The 20,000-nt window shown below is 38.1% G+C and overlaps 1 protein-coding gene and 1 pseudogene across 1 annotated transcript in view; one reads left to right on the forward strand and one right to left on the reverse strand.

Moving 5' to 3' along the window:
• Positions 1-20,000, reverse strand: part of LOC113680733 (EGF and laminin G domain-containing protein) — a 438,917-nt gene that overhangs the window by 114,321 nt on the left and 304,596 nt on the right. The window lies entirely within an intron of this gene.
• On the forward strand, positions 7,010-8,566 carry LOC113664389 (adenosine receptor A3-like; annotated as a pseudogene).

The raw sequence follows: 20,000 nt of genomic DNA on the forward strand, positions 1-20,000 counted from the left end.
AAACAAATATGTATACTTACCGAGAACGAAAGCATCGAGGGCCATATCAGACAGTTTCACATCAGCTGAGATAAATAGTCTTGATATTTACCCCTCAAAATGAAGTAAAAGCGGCAATATCATCAGACATAAATGTCTATCTAATTCGGCCATCAAACCGGAAAACATCGTACCATGGTAATTCGGGCTCAAAAAACCGCTCATAATTTTTAATGATAAGTCAAGGGATGAAAACGATAGAACGAAGTAGAATATTTCATGCGTTCTTTGCTAAAAGCAACTTGCATAATTTGTTATACCTGACAACCAAAAAAAAAGAGTTATGTTGTACTCTGACTTTTCTCTTTTGAACATCCTGTCGGAGAGATTATTTGAATTAATTTAAGATGTAAACCGAGGTTAACAGCTATTTTGGCATTATTTGCGTCCTTCTTATCGTTTATCAAATAGTTTCCTCATCGGTTATAAGTTATATTTCCCTCTGCATGCATAATGTTGTATATAGTTATAGTTATATAAATAATATTGGCATTGTAATGTAGCATATGTTTATTTCATTTTAGCTTATTTTCTCGAAGATATTAGCTCTACAGCTACACTGTGAATTTCGAGCATAAATGAAGTATATGTATGTAAATATTTATGTATGTATGTATCGGTATCCAAGTGGAAGTCATCGCGTTTCCTTTCGACACCTAAGAGCTGGATAGTACAAATCACCCTTGAATTTCCACTAAGAACGTGCCAAAAGCACCATTCAATCACATTGTTTCTACCAAGTCATACACCAGATGTGCATATAACCAGACTGTTATATAAACTAATTGATCAATTTTAGCTCATTTGAAATAGTGTACAATCTACGTCTCGATTTGAATAATAAAAAAATCAAAGTAAGTGGGGGAAAGAGATTCAGTACTATAAATGTCCCATCGTTCTCTTATATGCTGTGTTAGTGCTTGATGTACATAGTTAATGACGGTTGAGCACATTCAAGTTTCAAGCTCAAGGTGTCGATCTATTTCTCATTCGAGCTCTTTCACAATGCAACCAAATGTAATACATTATGGTGATGACTGAAATCTAGGACACACGGATCATGTGTACTATAGGTGGCCTCGGTCGACATATAGGCCGAGAATCGACCGATATAACGGTCGACTATCGGTCGGCAATCGACCGACTATCGGTCGACAGTCGACCAATAGTCGACCGACAGTCGACCGATAGTCGACCGATAGTCGACCGATATATAGACCGATAGTCGACCGATAGTCGACCGATAGTCGACCGATAGTCGGCCGATAGTCGACCGATAGTCGACCGATAGTCGACCGATAGTCGACCGATAGTCGACCGATAGTCGACCGATAGTCGACCGATATATAGACCGATAGTCGACCAATGCATCACCTGATATGTAGACATTTATCGACCGACTGTCGGCCGATGCATCAGCCGATATGTGCACATTTATCGGTCCACTGTCGGCCGATATATCAGTCCACTGTCGACCGATAGTCGGTCGATTGTCGACCGAGGCCACCTATAGTACACATGATCCGGAAAGACTAGTTAAGATATTCTATCTAAGTTATGAATGAAAGAACAAGTTTTACATCGTGAGCGAGCGCATTTGAAAGTTCCAGATTGGTCACTGGTTTGAAATGAACTCCTGACTAAAAAGCTGCCTATGTTTTGGTCACGTTTGAATGAAACAAGTGGGGTTGCGAAAAGATAGTGCCAGTCTCTGAATCGTTTTGGGGTAATTTAAAATTTTAAAGAATGATGGATTTAACTGCGTGGTTGTGAGGGTGAAATGTAAGAGTTAATGGAATGCGGTCAGTGTTATCCTTCTCAGCCGTTTGAAGTGCTGACTGTCGATCAATTTGTTGGGCACGGTGGTGGCCCGCTTGAACGACAGAGACAGGATAGCCACGTTTATCGAAAAACTGGCACATTGCCTCTGATTCTTCGGAAAAATCAGAGTCGTCATTACATAAACGACGAAGTCTGAGAAACTGTGAAAAAGGTATGGAGTTATTGACTTGTGATGGATGTGAAGATGAATACAACTGAATTCATGTGTTCATCTTCACATCCATCACACGGCAAGAACTCCATACCTTTTTCACAGTTTCTCAGACTTCTTCGTTTATATGAAACTGTAGGTTTGTAGTAAACACTAGTGCATAGAACGTTGCCTTCGATTGAAATTTTGATGTGTAGAAAAGCCAAAGAAGTGTCGGAAATTTCCCAGGTGTATTTAAGAGCCGGATGAAAGGAAATGACGGCGGTTATAAATTGAGTGAGCTCCTCTTTGGTAAAGGAGGTAGCACCGATCCAATCGTCAATGTAACGGCCGTAGAGTTCAGGTTTTGGGCCGTGGTGTTGACTACATTTGATGTTCGATAAAACCTACAAAAAGATTGGCGTAGCTGGGTCCCATTTTAGTACCCATGGCTACGCCATTAGTCTGTATGTAGTAGTTGCCACCGAATGAAAAGCGATTGAGTGTGAGCACTAGTAGTTCGGCAAGACGGAGTAGTGTTTCAGAGCTGGCTTAACAGTGCGATGATCGAAAAAATGTTTGAGGGCCCGGAGACCTTCGTCATTAGGAATGACAGTATAAAGAGATGTTATATCCATAGTGAAAATATGTTTGCTTTGGCCAAGGAAACTAAAGTCACCAAAAATTTCAAGTGCGTGTTGGCTGTCCTTAATGTAAGACGGTAAAGTTTTGACGATAGGTGCCATAATTTTATCTAAATAGCTGGGGGACAACTGCAGGCAGAAACGATGGGTCGACCTGGGCTGTTGGGTGGATTTTAGACAGCTACGCGAGGGAAACCTTTGTGAGTCCCGAGAGGATCGTCGGCTGCCAGAAAATTTCGAATCAATTCAGTCATGATTAAGAAAAAAACAATTAATTTTTTAACGCACACAGGAAATTGCTGATATTTTGACATGCCGCCTTACCTGGGACATTTTTATAACAAAGGACGATATTTGAGACGGCATGTTGCCGCTTAGGTGTGAGCTTGAGTCTTGAATAAATTTATCTCATGAAATTTTCTTCCTCTAGGGACATTTTTATGACGAAGGACGCTATAAAGGACGGTATGTTACTGCTTCTATTGAGTGAGATTGTGTCTTGAACTAATTTTATCTCATGAAAAAGAAATTATGTAAATCAGAAATTTATCCGTGACGCTTAATGACACAATTCTAAAACCGCTCTTGTCTCCCCAAACCTGGACAAAATTCGTTTAGAAAGGAAGATTGATTACAAAGATCTTTAGGCTGTTCTCTACATTGTCAGGCTTGAGAGGTGTGGTGTCCAAGCAAGCAAATTTAATAATTACAAAATTACGAGACAACCTACGACTGATATAACCTACACACACAAGTCTTGTATTCGGCGCACGCCTGTCTCGACATTAGCATTCGTAATTTGACAAGTGCATGACATTTTCACAAGTATGCCACTCCTTGACAGCTATGTTACAATAGCCGGGGATAAAGGAAACTTGTTTCACTTCACGTGTTCGAGAAAGACAAGCGGAAAAAGAACATAAACTGAACTACAGTAGCGAGCAGAAATGAGAAAATAAGCCACGCTCTTCGATGAATCGGAATTTCCTGCTCTGACTCGAAAAAGGAAAGGAAGAATTTTTATCGGAGAATCTTTTTTTGTGGTTATCCCCAGCCATGCCAGGGGGCTGTCCCGGGGGAATTCCTATTGTTTTCATATCCACGCATGGAGTTGTGACGCAGTTCGTTAATGTTTCGTTCCTTTGTGTACCGGTACACGAGGACACAACCCACGCCAGCCTATTGCGTCCTATTTAAGTAAAAAACAAGCTTTTCGAAATATTCAAAAGTTATTCATGGTCATATGATAAAATGCTTATTGACTGAGTCAAGTCAGACATAATCCCAAGTTACACATATGAAGTTACCGCTTTTTCCGGTTAGAAATCTTTGTTAAACACCGCAGTTTATATGATAGTTTGCATTTATCAGTCGGACCAGCTGAATTTTGACAACTTCAGTGTTTTTCTAGCAAAATAATAGTTTTCTCAAGAGCTTTGGGAATAATGCCGAATAATAAACAATTCATTCGTTTTTAATACCTCGCCTTTCAACTTACCACCTGCTACAAGTTACACGTGACAATAGGCCAGATATGTAACTAATAAAAATACTGATGAAAATTTGCAATCAAGCTTACGCAAGTAAAGAGTAATTTTCTGGGGTTATCTTTCAATGAAAAAGACGAAGTGTTTCGAAAACGGCAAACTTATATGTAATTCGGCAGAATAAAAAAAATATTATTTTCTTGAAATCGTAGTCAAACATACAGGTGTTTCAGTCTTTATTGCATTTGTTTAGGCTTTCGTCAAGCAATTGTGTGTCTTGCAGACGTCACTATGAGGAAGTTAAAAATACATCAAACGCTCCTGGCCCTTCCGCTGTTACCTTAAAAATGGGCATAGGCATGGAAAGACCTTTCCTACTCTGAAATTTATGGAAAATAAGAAAAAGTATTAATTAGCCACTTCAATACCGTTTTGGGGAAATTTTCCTGCGGAATTAAGGTTAGTTACAGATAGTATCTCTAGATAGTAATTATCTGTGAATGCTGAAACTGGCAAAAACTTTCGCTTAGATCGCATAGTACACATAATTGTCACAAACTCCTCGCATAAGAAAATTCGAAATGCGCAACTAACTCGCAGCCAGCTGTTCCTTGAAGCAAATAAAATGAGAGCTTTAGAGTTCTTTATTATCAATTTTGAGAAATTTGGTCGAGCTCTCTGATTCTTATCGTGAGACAAAGTTTAAAACTAACGGCGCCGCAGATAAATTCAGCAGCACATTCGTGACTTTATCAATCACCGAAGTGAGACGATTATTTTTCTTCAAACAGTTTTAGTGTGGGAAACAGGGAGTGAAGTAATCTATCTTTCTCAAGTAGAGTGGTGAAACTCCACGTATACATTTATTTATCAGTTGCTCTCGCCATCTTTGCGGAAAGTCAGTAAGCAACACACCACACTTTCTATCGTTTTACTAAAATAATTACCAACTCCAGATTTTCGGAGAACTGTGTTACTGGAAAAGTTTGCGAATCACTCGCCTCCTACTTGTGATTGACAAATTTTCGAATGTTTCCCCAACGTTGCGAGTGGGCCATTATGCTGATAAACCGACAGAAAGTGCGGTTTATTGCTTTTATAAATAAACTTTAAAAAAAAACATATTATGTTTCAATTTTCTATGGGTTACCGATGCAATAAACGATAGGTTTTTGACCAGTCTCGTTTATTTAGAAAGCCTGATAACACAACGGTCTGGGAAATTTTGAAACAAAAAATGTTGGATGAATGAATGTATTCAGGCTTTAGGAAAAAACAATAATCCACTAGTAGTTGTGTCTTTCAGAACTATTGCAAACAGCTTTCCCCCTCACCCACAGCTCAGTGTCACCTTTTTTTATCTAAGATAAGAACAAAAAAAGAGTCGAGTTTGTACGTATTGGAAAAGACAAGCATAAAGCAAACTATAGAGGAGCCTAAGTTTCTAAAGAAACTGTGGTGCTGCGACGGCGGGGAAAAGCTGATGTTTGACCGGCTTTAGAAACACCTCGTTTGATCCTAAGTATGAACGCTGGAAGTTACATAGAGCCTCCATGAAAACAGTTTTAAGTATGGGAGAATACGACGATTATTCATTAAAAAGATTGCTTTTAACTTCAAACTGATTAAGAAAGCCTTCATTTATCCATGTTTCTATCTATTCACACTGACGTCGGGGTAGACTGAAACGCAAACGAGTTTCAGAAACAGAATGACATATCTTAATACTTCAAATTCCCTTAATGATGCCCCAACCGGAAGGCAATAAATGATGACCGTTTGTGGATTATCCATCACGTTATTTTTCCTCAGTCAACTTTATTCAGACGTTGTCAAAATACACCTTCTTTAAGCCCATATGCTTTTTTAAAGATTTGTTGAGAGAAAGAAGAATTTTCAAAATTTAGTCAGAAGGCTTGCATGGACAGCCTAAGTTTTCGATCGATTTCAATTCAAGCGAAACTTTCAATTACTAAAATAATTTATTAGGCGACATAAGTTTGAAGGAAACCTTACAAATGATAGTAAATTTTAAACTTAAATTATTTATACAAATTAACGTCCTCTGTAACAGGAAAAATATGAGGATACGGAAAAAATATAAAAGTAATATGAATTGGCGCCTTCAGCTGATATGTTTGATCCAAGCTTCATGAGGAGTAAATATGGAACATTTCGGCAGACTGGTGTTAACGACAATAATAATAATAATGATAATATTAACAATGATGAAGAAAACAATGATTATGATTGTAATCACAAAATAGCAAAACAGTAACAAAGAAATAGAGAAAACAGGTTTGTCGGCTTACGTTTATCTTCAAACGTTAGCTTGTCATTAATAATACCGTTTCTAATTTTAATAAATAGAAAGTAGTTGCTTGCGCCTACATGAACAAAATACTCATTATATGTACTGAGTATATGGATAGCTTATATCTGTGGGAGATTAATTAAGAGGAATCGTGTTGCCCAACAGACATTGTGGAAAGGCTTCATTTCCTCACGATCAATTAAAAAGACTTCAGATGCCTTTGTCTTTTGTCGACTCTTTCTTTAATGGAACGCCAACAATAGATAGGTTCATGTCTTGCATTCAGTCTAGACGAGAGCAAATTCTGAAATTTCCACATAATTTATTCACCCGTGCCATGTTTAATAGTTTAACTGACATCTTTGCCCTTGAGACAATGGCTACAATACGATTCGTAAAATAAGCGCCTAACAAAAAGTGCAGTATCTTAAAGTAATGATAGGCGGGCTCGCAAAACAAAACCAATGTCCACTTGACAGCAACAGATAATGATATAACAAAACATCCATGAAATGATGTTTTATTTCCTTATGGCCATGGCATGTAGGTGACAAGAGAGGCAGTGTCCTGAATCATGGATTTTTACTCCTGGAACATCGTCCTTACCACGTCTTTTGGAATACTAGCGACATTGATCGTTATTGGAAATACCCTCACCATCTGGATATTCTTCAAACAGAGACGTCGTAAACGCGCTTATTATCTTCTCATCAGCTTGGCTGTTGCTGATTTACTGGTGGGAGTTATCACTGTCCCACTTTATATAACTGCAAAGGTAACAAATCATTGGCTTGTTATTTACACTGGGACTGACGTTCTTACGGGTATAGCGTCCATTTATACGATTGCCGCGATTTCCTTGGAGAGAATGTACGCCATCGGTTGGCCTCTTCGTTACAGGACTGCAAGCTTTCGTTTTCATGTGTGTGCCATCACCATACCGTGGATCGCTGCGGGAATACTCACATTTTTGGTGGTGGCTCGATTCTTTTTTATCACAGAGCAGCAGATCTATCGTTACCTATTGACTTTTTATCTAGGGACCCCTCTTTTGGTCATTTGTGTAGCAAACTTTGTTATTTGGAGAAAGCAATAATCTCCCTTCGAGAACAATAATCATGTAAATATAGAAGTCAAGTTGGCAAAAACATTATTGTTGATAACAGGAGCTTCTCTTTTTACTTGGCTTCCATTTCAAATTGTAAATTTCTTGTTTGAATTGGACGTCCACATAGTTATTTCCCTTAACGTTTGGTTCATGACAAGATTTATAATCAAGTTTTTACAATTTAGCAATTCTCTCGTAAACGCAATAATTTATGCGTTCAGAATTCCAGAATTTAAGAATGCTCTCCTGAAGACCTTTCGCTGCTGTTAAGTTTCTGTCGTTTGGAGCTTTGAGGCATCTTCAAGGGCTGTGTGTGGGACTGGTGTACAAATGGATTTCAAAGGTAACGACTTTTATCTAGCCAATGATAAAATGATATTTTATCTAGCCAATGATACCTGCCTCGTGGGCAAAATATCAAACTTGCTGTACAGCGAAAAGTGAATCATATCAGAACGTTAGGACTAGTATATGGCACGTTACACTTTTCAAGCAGAAGGTGCAAACGGCAAATATGTAATTTTTTTTTCACAAAGGTGTAAATTATTAAGTAAAGATTTATAACTAATCAATAATGATATTAAATGCGATTCTTCGATCTATGATGCCTTTATAGATAAAAAATAATGTTTGCGGTGCATTTTCATTTAAAAACAAAACAAAAATAAAACGAAACGAAAAAGAAAAAGAGAAACTTATTTAATCGAATAATTGTTTATTGCGCTTGTACACCCATGACGGAATGTTGTAACTCTTCTGCATTAAATAGTGAATCCTAGTCATTTTTTAACGATGCGTGCCTTAACAATTTCACCGTAGTTTGGTATCAGTGACTGTTTCAGTTTAAAGAGATGTTACTTATCCGTTGTCAGTTTCGTAAACTGTTTTTTAAACGGGTCCCTATAAAGCATTTTAGAATAATACCAATTACATACTAGGAAGGTAGCCTTAATAAGATATTCGCGTTCTATCACAAACGCTGCAATTTGATTGGCTGCGCTAATCTATTCCGTAACAGCCGGATAGTGATTAAAGAGAATGGCCAAACAGTGTACAGTTGTAAACAAACGAAAATTAAAACTTGAACCTGTCTTGTTATTAAATTTCGAAAGATGGTCAAGTAGTTTTCCAAAAACGTGTATATTATACCCTCTCGCAATCTCTGCGTGATAGTTGATTCGGGCCTCTTCAATTATCACACGTTAGAAACCTCGCGCTCAAAATCTGATTTATTTATTTTTAGTTATTTGATTATCTATTTTCGATATTTATACGGGGTGGCCCGGTTCAACTGGTTTAAATGGATGTCTGTATAAACAATAACAAGGCCAAGTCGCATCATCAGAGACTATGTTCCCAACTATTTGCGAAAAAGAAGGTGGATTATCAGTTATTTAACGTCCCTTGCAAGCCAGTGCAGAAAAAATGAAGACGATGCCGACGGTTTATCGCCATTATCCGAGAAGACTCGAATGTCTATCGTTTGCGAATGTCACAGCAAAGGTAGCATATTTTCGTCAGTTATTTTGAAAGTGTTGTTCCGGTCTGGGGCTTGAACCCTCGGTCTCCCGCAAGGCATTACGGTATTTTAAAACACGAGGTCAAAGTGTAGGGTAAAGGGAGATACACATGGACTAAATTTCACCTGAAAGACTATTCTTAGTTTTATTTGACTGGTTACGGGTGGAGAACTATATACAAACAGGCCGTTAAGACTCAGTAAAGGATATGACCATTACCGCTTAATACAGGTGAAATTACCGTAAGTAAGGGAAAATAAAAGATTCGGATCTTTTAAAACCGACCTCTTTATACAGGGTGACCGTTTAATACGGGTTCCACAGAATAGGAGTATTAAAAACGCCATGTTTTGCCATAATTGACTACTTAATTTACAAGAACTCGCTCAAAAATTCTACTAACATTGCCTTCGGGAGTTACACATGGACTTAATTTCACCTGAAAGATTTTTCTTAGTTTTTTTTGACTGGTTGCACTTCAAGGGACCATGGATACAGGTGGAGAACTAAATACAAACAGGCCGTTGGGACTCAGTAAAAGATATGGCCAATACCGCTTAACACAGGTCAAATTACATTAAATAAGGGGAAAAAAAAAGACTCGGATCTTTTAAAACCGACATCTTTATACAGGGTGACCGTTTAATACGGTTAATACAGGATCGACTGAATGTTGTAAAGATTTATTCTTGTTTTCTCTTCACCATATTCCCAACCAATAGCGTAGCTCCATTTTCTGCATAAAAACACACACACAACCCACAATTCCTCCAATCGCTCTGACGAAGGGCTAACGCCCGAAACGTCAGCTTTCAAGAGTAATAGTCTAAGGTTCGAACTTTTAACAAAAATCGCGTCCACTTAACCTTACTGATTTGGCTGAAATTTGGCATGAAGTCTAATTTTTATGTCCTAACCACGAAATGGGTATTAAAAAGTTACAGTTGTTTTCGCTTGGCAAAAAATCGATAAAGCCGACCAAGTCCGCCCATACTTGCCCGCCAGCATGGCGTATCGAAGTTGTTCTTATGACTTCGACTCCAGTCCTGTCGTAAAGATTTCCTGAAATATCTTGAAATAAATAAAAAGATCTACCCCTTTTTCTTAACATTTACTGGAAAAAATGTGGGAGATGACAGATTTTGATTACAGGTTATCTCAACGTTCGACGGTCGTTTTGCGCTGCCTTGAACAGTAACAAATATTTGTTTATGGATGGGGAAATTTAAAGGTCAAAAAAGGAAAATTATTAATCTATGATGAGTTAGCTATATTTGGGACCAGCTCCTAAATCAGCTTACCGGTCGGAAATAAAGTCCAAGTACTTATTTCGTCCAGAATGAAAGCAAATTCCAGAAGTTTTCCTAATATTACAGAAGTATCTGTTGATTTTGGGAAGAAGCAAATATGTCTGGGTGACATTGTCGCAATGGGATAAATATTTGGTTACCCAATGAATATAAACAATCGATCCGGTATTAACGCTCGGAAGGGTTGATTTCGCTTACCGTTTTGAGAACGAAAAATTTCGAAAAAGAAAAGATTCTTGTGAATTCCAAAGTAATTCATTTGGTGGTGATTGGTGACTTGCTCAGAATCAGAGCCTAAAAGCTACATTTGCGGTTGATCCTTGTCACGCCAACGGTTTAGATATCCTTCGTTAGCTATTACGTAAATTACATCATGTTTTTGAGTAGGTCTTAGTTTCGTTTTTCGCATGTTTCAATGTTCTTATCAGTATAAAGGAAATCCAACCTTTCAGGATACTTCCTTGCAATTTTTTTTTTTTTTTTCACCAACAGTGGGCGCAAAATGCACACATGAAGCGCCCTCACTAAGGGCACAAACATGAGTGTAGTTCGAAATAAACGTCACCTCGTTGGAATGCGCGCGCAATCGCTAATTGAGTTTGCTCTAAGATCTATTTTGCTTTGAGAGGCTGTTCGTGAAGGATAGTTTTCTTCTTTCGATGGCTTTAAACAAGCTCTACACTCAATCTATATGAAAAACGAAACTATGAATTCGAATTCAGAATCCTTGTTCATCACTGAGCTGTCAGTTGTAGCGAAAACAGAAGTTAAGACCCAAGACCTAAGAAAGCAAATTTCATATATTTTTTGATGGCAATGAGAGGAGTACGGAAGCCGAAAAGGGACAATCCAAAAATATTTTGCAAATCCGAAAAAATATTCAGAATGACTATCTTTTAAACAAATCGCTTTTGAAAAGTTTGTCAAATCGACAAAACAAATTCAAATCCGTGACTTTCTACTCATTTACCGAGCTTTAAAACACTTTTAGACTGAAGAATAAATGATTGCTTGTGCATTCTCACGAGTTCAAGTTGATGTCTATCTCAAACCACATTCCGTTTCGTGTGAGTGTATTACGTTGGTATTTAAGGCTTACTTTTGATATAAATGAAAGTTACTCTAACGGACTTGCCAAAGGTTGTGGTTTTTTTTAAGCTGCAAACTTGAGGAAATGGTAAATTGACTCTTGTTGGAAAGCATGGTGAATTTGCATATCATCTACGAAACTGGTTACGCGACCTGTAAGTACTGTATCATACTTAGGTTTGCAGCGATTTAATTCAAATAAATGACCAACTGTTATCATCAATAGTATATAAGAGTTGATAGGAATGTTTCTCTCACACAATCCTTTGTTCTCAAAACGGTAAGCAAATTAAACTCTGAGCGTAATTGCGCGTGGCTTGTTTAAATTCAATTAGTTGGCAAGTACTAAAACATGGAACGACCTAAAACAACCACCTCAAATTTTTCAACAACGACCTACAACCACCTCAAAAACATCTACAGCCACTTGCAAACTATCTAAACCCACCTAAAGCAAGGCATAAATATTTTTAATAAAGCGAAACGACAACACGTCACGTACATGAAATACGAGAATCGAACGAAACCTCCACCTCCCCCTGAAATCTTACTCTCCCTCGTCCCATGCATAATCAACCATCTCACGAAATGAAATGCGAGAGCATACCAATTATATTTTTTATTACCTCAGTGGTAAAAGACCTAAAGTACTTTACAAAATGAACTATCAAGTTACAAAAAATAATAAAGTAAAATAACAAACTCGTAGTCAAGACTGACTTGACTTGGCTTTTTCTACCCTGGGTACCAGCAGACGTTTTGGCTCACGTCTAGAAAAAGTATGAGTAAGAATGATCCTTAGAAATATTTCAAGCGAACTGTGCGTACATTTGGAATCTTCCTTCGGCACGATGGCCATCGTGCTGGTATTCATACAGTATGCAGTTGTACGAGTGGTGCCACTTACGCAATAGCGACTCACGTTTTGCTCCAATTACATTTCCATTCCTGAGATTATTAATGAAGAAAAACACTACCTTGGACCATTACGTAATCAAATTAAAAGTAAGCCAAAACATCCGCTAGTAAAGTTCTTTATTTTTGAAGGTAGTTGTAGATGGTTGTAGGTGGTTGTAGGTGGTTGTAGGTGGTTTTAGGTCGTTCCATGTTTTAGTACTTACGTCAATTAGTTACCTAAAATCATACCATTGCAACAATTTTGCTTGAACATCATCAAAAGATATTTCCATACTATTAGGAAACTTTCCGGACGATGAATGTACTTTAACAGTTTTCTTCTTATCGTAAATTGATTTAAGAGCTTTTAGGACCAGGTCCCAAACATAGCCAGGTCATTATGGGTTCATAACTTTTTTTCCTTAACCATTTCATCTCCCCCATTTTTATGTTTATGAAATTTGTTTATCTATGAACAGACGTTGTTCACAGTAAATGATAACTCCTGGATCGAGGTAACACTGGAGATATTCGGTTACTAAGTTAGGGTAAATTTTTCACTGTTCAAGGCGGCCTAAAGCGACCTTAAAACGTTGGAATCATATATTGTTCAAACCAGACATTTGCCATGTTTTTTTAAATAAATGTTAAGGAGAATTCACGCATTTCACGAGATTTTTAGAAACATTTACGATAGGACTCGAGTTGAATTCAAAAGATCACTTTCGATCCGCCATATTGGCGGGCAAGTATGGGCAGACCAAGTGCACTTTCCCGTTTTTTTGGCAAGTAAAAACTAAACTTAAAGTCGACAGATGTTGGTTTAAGAAGCTTCTATGAAGAAAATAATTTAAACCGTGTTTAACAAAACACCTTAAAACATATTTAAGCTTTGTTGTGAATGAGGTATTAGTTGCATGGTAATGAAATGATGACGCACTAGGCGAATTAAAAAGTTTGACGCAAAACTACATTCCAAACATTCCAAATATGCTCCCTCCTGAATAAACTCACAATCATTAGAATGAATAAACGGCTCCTCAAAAATCATTATCACTAATCTATTCATGATTTCCTAATAGCAGTTAAAATTTCAAGTGTTATATTAGAACATCAAGCATCTTTTTTAATCGTTGAGAGGCAACGGCTTTAAACTCTTGGCCCCTATCCATCAGATAGTGAGGCTATGAGTAGGTAAATATACTTACAGGGAGAATTTCCACATATAATAAGTAATTTGACATAAACAAAAGATTAAGTTGCACTTTACCAGCCTCAAAATGTTTTATTAGTCTTAAGGCGTCCATTTTTAAGACAAATGAATAAAGGGGTAAGTTTTTAAAGAAACTGTGGTGCTGCGTCGGTAGGAGAGTATATGGCAGGTAATTTAGTGTTAACAACTGAGTTGAAAACGTAAATTAGCCACCGTAAAGGGTTAAAAAGCTGACGTTTCGAGGGTTAGCCCTTCGTCGGAGCGATTGGAGGAATTGTGGGATGTGTGTGGGTACAGAAAGTGGAGCTACGCCATTGGTGGCAATATGGTGACAAGCAAACAGGAATAAATTAGTTGAATGAAAAGCGCTTAAGGGTGCCGATCTCGAAGATAAATTTTTGTTCTAGTGTTTTACGGCTTTCCGAACTGCCTAGATGTAAGGAAAGGCCGCAAACTGCCATATGCTGTTCAGAATGATTAGGAAGATTAATTAAATGTCTAGCGAGTGGTTTGGGTGCGTCCTTGTCATTTCTTTCCACGTCGCGAAGGTGTTCTCGGAATCGATCACTTAGTCGTCTTCCTGTTTCGCCGATGTATAACTTATTGCAATAAGTGCAAGTTATGCAGCGAATAACATTGGCGGAGGTACACGTAAAGTGATCAATGATCTTTATGGAACTCTTGGGTCCCGATATTTTCTCTACGTTATGAATGAAAGAACAAGTTTTGCATCGTGAGCGAGCGCATTTGAAAGTTCCAGATTGGTCACTGGTTTGAAATGAACTCCTGACTAAAAAGTTGCCTATGTTTTGGTCACGTTTGAATGAAACAAGTGGGGGTTGCGAAAAGATAGTGCCAGTCTCTGAATCGTTTTGGGGTAATTTAAAATTTTAAAGAATGATGGATTTAACTGCGTGGTTGTGAGGGTGAAATGTAAGAGTAAATAGAATGCGGTCAGTGTTATCGTTCTCAGCCGTTTGTAGTGCTGACTGTCGATCAATTTGTTGGGCACGGTGGTGGCCCGCTTGAACGACAGAGACAGGATAGCCACGTTTATCGAAAAACTGGCACATTGCCTCTGATTTTTCGTCACTACATAAACGACTAAGTCTGAGAAACTGTGAAAAAGGTATGGAGTTATTGACTTGTGATGGATGTGAAGATGAATACAACTGTATTCATGTATATGAAACTGTAGGTTTTATAGTAAACACTAGTGCATAAAACGTTGCCTTCGATTGAAATTTTGATGTCTAGAAAAGCCAAAGAAGTGTCGGAAATTTCCCAGGTATATTTAAGAGCCAGATGAAAGGAAATGACGGCGGTTATAAATTGAGTGAGCTCCACTTTGGTTAAGGAGGTAGCGCCGATCCAATCGTCAATGTAACGGCCGTAGAGTTCAGGTTTTGGGCCGTGGTGTTGACTAAAAAATTGATGTTCGATAAAATCTACAAAAAGATTGGCGTAGCTGGGTCCATATGCGTTTTAGTACCCATGGCTACGCCATTAGTTTGAATGTAGTAGTTGCCACCGAATGAAAAGCGATTGAGTGTGAGCACTAGTTCGGCTAGACGGAGTAGTGTTTCAGAGCTGGCTTAACAGTGCGATGATCGAAAAAAATGTTTGAGGGCCCGGAGACCTTCGTCATTAGGAATGACTGTATAAAGAGATGTTATATCCATAGTGATAATAAGTCTGCTTTGGCCGAGGAAACTAAAGTCACCAAAAATTTCAAGTGCGTGTTGGCTGTCCTTAATGTAAGACGGTAAAGTTTTGACGATAGGTGCCATAATTTTATCTAAATAGCTGGAAATAAGTCCGGGGGGACAACTGCAGGCAGAAACGATGGGTCGACCTGGGTTGTTAGGTTTATGGATTTTAGACAGCTACGCGAAGGAAACCTTTGTGAGTCCCGAGAGGATCGTCGGCTGCCAAAAAATTTAGAATCAATTCAGTCATGATTAAAAAAAAAAATTAATTCTTTAACGCACACAGGAAATTGCTGATATTCTGACATGCCGCCTTACCCGGGGCATTTTTATAACAAAGGACGATATTTGAGACGACATGTTGCCGCTTCTACTTATTTTGTCTAGGTGTGAGCTTGAGTCTTGAATAAATTTATCTCATGAAATTTTTTTCCTCTAGGGACATTTTTATGACGAAGGACGCTATAAAGGACGGTATGTTACTGCTTCTATTGAGTGAGATTGTATCTTGAACTAATTTTATCTCATAAATAATGAGTTATGTAAATCAGAAATTTATCCGTGACTCTTAATGACACAATTGTAAAACCGCTCTTGTCTCCCCAAACCTAGACAAAATTCGTTTAGTAAGAAAGATTGATTAGAAAGATCTTTAGGCTGTTCTCTACATTGTCACGCTTGAGAGGTGTGGTGTCCAAGCAAGCAAATTTAACATTCACAAAATTACGAGACAACCTACGACTGATATAACCTACACACATAAGTCTCGTATTCGGCGCACGCCTGTCTCGACATTAGTATTTTTATCGGAGAATCTTTTTTTGTGGTTATCCCCACCCGCGCCAGGGGATTGTACCGGGGGAATTCCTACTGTTCTCATATCCACGCATGGAGTTGTGACGCAGTTCGTTAATGTTTCGTTCCTTTGTGTACCGGTACACGAGGACACAACCCACGCCAGCCTATCACGTCCTATTTAAGTAAAAAAGAAACTTTTCGAAATATTCAAAAGTTATTCATGGTCATATGATAAAATGCTTATTGACTGAGTCAAGTCAGACATAATCCCAAGTTACACATATGAAGTTACCGCTTTTTTCGGTTAGAAATCTTTGTTAAACACCGCAGTTTATATGATAGTTTGCATTTATCAGTCGGATCAGCCCAATTTTCACAACTTCAGTGTTTTTTTAGCAAAATAATAATTTTCTCAAGAGCTTTGGGAATAATGCCGAATAATAAGCAATTCATTCTTTTTAATACCTCGCCTTTCAACTTACCACCTGCTACAAGTTACACGTGACAATAGGCCAGATATGTAATTAATAAAAATGCTGATGAAAACTGAATCCGCAATCAAGCTTACGCAAGGAAAGAGTAATTTTCTGGGGTTTTCTTTCAATGAAAAAAACGAAGTATTTCGAAAACGCCAAACTTATATGTAATTCGGCAGAATAAAAAAATTATTTTTTTCTTGAAATCATAGTCAAACATACAGGTGTTTCAGTCTTTATTGCATTTGTTTAAGCATTCGTCAAGCAATTATGTGTCTTGCAGACGTCACTATGAGGAAGTTAAAAATACATCAAACGCTCCTGGCCCTTCCGCTGTTACCTTAAAAATGGGCATAGGCATGGAAAGGCCTTTCCTACTCTGAAATTTATAGAAAATGAACAGAAACTGTGGTATTTAAAAGGGAAAAAAGCATTTTGCACTGAGAAGAATCCCAATTTGGATGAGTTAATCTTGAACTTCAATACCGTTTTGGGGAAATTTTCCTGCGGAATTAAGGTTAGTTACGGTATCTCTAGTAATTCATTTTTCGCTTTTTAAACCTAATTTTTAACTCTCTGCACTGTGACAGGTGAAGACTGGTAGAATCAAAAGACAACAGTTCCAACCTTGCAAAGAAGTTTGACCGCCGTTAAGCTATTCTTCTGTGATCTGACTTGTTTTCATCGAATCTCAGCGTAAGGTAAAGCTTTCGCTAAGTCTAATTAGAATTATCTGTGAATGCTTAAGCTGGCAAAAACTTTCGCTTGGATCGTGGACAGAACACATAATTGTCGCATACTCCTCGCATAAGAAAATTCGAATTACGCAACTAACTCGCAGCCAGATGTTCCTTGAAGCAAATAAAATAAGAGCTTAAGAGTTCTTTACCACCAATTATGAGAAATTCGGTCGAGCTCTCCGATTCTTATCGTGAGACAAAGTTTAAAACTAACGGCGCGGCAGATAAATTCAGCAGCACATTCGTGACTTTATCAATCACCGAAGTGAGATGATTATTTTTCTTCACATATTTTTGGTGTGGGAAACAGGGAGTGAAGCAATCTTCTACTTTTCTCAAGTAGAGTAGTGAAACTCCACATGTGCATTTATTTATCAATTGCTCTCGCCATCTTTGCGAAAAGTCATTAAGCAACACACCATTCAGTTAAGAAAACCTAAAATCCTCAACGTAGAAGATAAACAAATGAAGTTTAAACGGTCAAAAGGAGATCTTAGTCGAGTTTCAGAATTTTGCAACTTACACATGGATTTGCGTTATTGTTAAGATGTTGGTGGATGAAAGCTACAGATATACCCGCGGGTTTGAGGCAGTCAGTTACTTCATTGGTGTATAAACTTTACACTGATAAGCTTTTTTAGCCCGATTAACTCTTGCATTTTGAGAATTCTTTCGTACAAATTGGTGAATTTTGATATGCAAATTAAGGTCGAAGAGAAGGCTCTCCTCTTATCACGCTTGTATGAAAAATATTTCAGCTGAAGTTTCCATATTTTGTCTGTGAACGAAATGAAGGCACCTTGTAACTTGTAGAAATCGGCGGACAAAGTCTTTATCTAAGACATTTTCTAACGCCGCTTAGTTTCCTAAATATTCCCCCTTAAACAGAGATTGTCAGTTTCAATGCCATAAACCGAAAAAATAAAACCAGAAATGAATCGTAATCCATTTTCAAAATTCCATACGAAAACGAAAAACGAAAAAGAAAATTAAAATCCGTTAAATCAAAAGTTACAAAGAAGAAAAACGGAGAGCACAAAGTGAATTCCTTCCCGGCGGGGAAAAAATGGAAAACGAAAATGGAAGTCCAATTTCGTTTTTTTTGCTGCAAAGAAAAACGAAAAACGGAAATAAAATTTTCATTTTCATTTGTGTTTCATTTTCCTATACAATTGAAAATCGGTTGGCGCTAAGGTACATGGATTAGCATGGCTTCTCTTACCGAGACATGTCTGCAATCGATTTTTTTAACTCAACTTTCAGCTTTGGTAAAAAAGCAAACGTTAATGTAAAAATCTAAAATGCTAATTAGCTACAGCATCTTCCTTTGACAGTGGTCCTTGTAAGATGATCTGAGACCTTACAACTTCCCTTGGCTTTATTGGGAAAAGGTTTGACAAAATGTCATCTAAGTCTGTTGCACTAATGGACTTTTGGCTCACAAATTATAACTAATCTTTCCATCTTGCATAAAACGCATTTAGTTAATTTTTCCGACCTGTTTAAGCCTCAAATGTACTTTTTGCCATCTAATTGCTGCGCGTTGTTATCTGGAGTAATCGCCGGCAAACCTTCTAATCCAAGGGTATGAGGGTTTTTAATTTCAAACACTTCTTAGGCTATTTATTTATTTACTAACTTGTAAATGTGGCCATGGAGGGCTAGAGAAAAATTCCTCTCAAGCAATCGTTCTTTGAAAGTTGGAGTTCTCAGTCATTTGTTTTCGCTTTTAGTTTTTACAATACTTCCCACGGCCACATCTATCGCATAAGGCTTATGCCTAAAAAGAAAACAGCGGAAATACAGTCAAAAATGTATGCATGCCAAGATGGCTGCAACGCTCGTGAGAGCTCTTGTATTTTTTATCGTTTCTATCAATGTATTAGCTTTTAAGGATCGACACAATGCTCTTAACGGAAATCTTACATGTTACTCCAACTGCTGGACTGCAAAGCCTGCGATTTCACACAGTTTTGTCCTCAACCATCGACTTAAAAGGTGTGTGGTTCGCTGGGATTCTAGAGGCTTGGTTTATTTAGCGGCACCTCAAGATTCTGTGCTGCTTAGTACGCTGCTTACTATGCCTGACATTCACCCTAATCCCGGACCCCAAGATGGACAACAAGAGAACCGGCTTGTGGATGGAGTAGACTTAACCACCGCTCACAGGGACAGCAGTAACGGTAGTAACGGAGGAGCAGATACGATCTTGTTCCGGAGTCGAAACGATTTATTGTCTCTACGAAGGTTCGCGTGGAAACCTCAAGCTTCCGTGCTGAATACTCTGAAACAGCTGGGAATTTTAAGGTACAGAGGGCGAAGCAGGGTTAAAAACAGAGCAGCAGACGCCTTTTTGAATCCTAACGAGAGAGCAAGGGATGGTCAAGCCATAGAGGTTGTGAAATCTCGTCGCCCGGTGAAGTCCTGTCCCGTTAGAGAACTAAACGCTAAGAGATGTCTCACTGCATTACACAGAGCGCCAGTAAAGAGGAAGAACAGCCCTTCGCTTTTTGCAGTACCTAACTGCATGTTTGTAAACATATGCAGTCTGTCGAAGACCAAAAATAGAGTACGAGCTCCTGTAGTCTTGGAGGCAGATATGCGGAACAATGATATTGATGTGTGCATCGTGTCCGATACTCATTTAAAACCGGCACAACCCGATGCGGTGGTTAACATCGCCG

The sequence above is a fragment of the Pocillopora damicornis genome, chromosome 3 (genome assembly GCF_964200805.1).
Source record: "Pocillopora damicornis chromosome 3, jaPocDami1.2, whole genome shotgun sequence".
NCBI classification, from domain to species: domain Eukaryota; kingdom Metazoa; phylum Cnidaria; class Anthozoa; order Scleractinia; family Pocilloporidae; genus Pocillopora; species Pocillopora damicornis.